At 30.2% G+C, this 301-nt stretch overlaps 1 protein-coding gene across 1 annotated transcript in view; it reads right to left on the reverse strand.

Moving 5' to 3' along the window:
- Nucleotides 1-301, reverse strand: part of usp6nl (USP6 N-terminal like) — a 63,821-nt gene that overhangs the window by 61,051 nt on the left and 2,469 nt on the right. The gene's annotated exons all lie outside the window — the stretch shown is intronic.

Here is a 301-nt window from a genome sequence, read left to right on the forward strand (position 1 = left end):
GATAAAAAGAAGGCTTTAAAAAGATCGGTATCGGTGATCGGATCGGCAGATACTGCTTTCTGTGATCGCCTATCGGTGATCGGCCTCAAAAATCCTGATCGGAGCACCCCTAATTTTATTTGCATTTAATTTGGACAAAATGGTTTAGAATTATAAAATTTATTATTTATTAGGTTTTTGGCCATAACATGAAAAAAATATTTGCCACAGATGGACAATTTTATAATTCTGTATAATATCTTATAATTATATTCGCCTTAGGCAACCAATTTTCTGATTATATAATATATATATATATATA

This window comes from Sinocyclocheilus rhinocerous, unplaced genomic scaffold, assembly GCF_001515625.1.
Source record: "Sinocyclocheilus rhinocerous isolate Xijiao unplaced genomic scaffold, SAMN03320098_v1.1 scaffold307, whole genome shotgun sequence".
NCBI classification, from domain to species: domain Eukaryota; kingdom Metazoa; phylum Chordata; class Actinopteri; order Cypriniformes; family Cyprinidae; genus Sinocyclocheilus; species Sinocyclocheilus rhinocerous.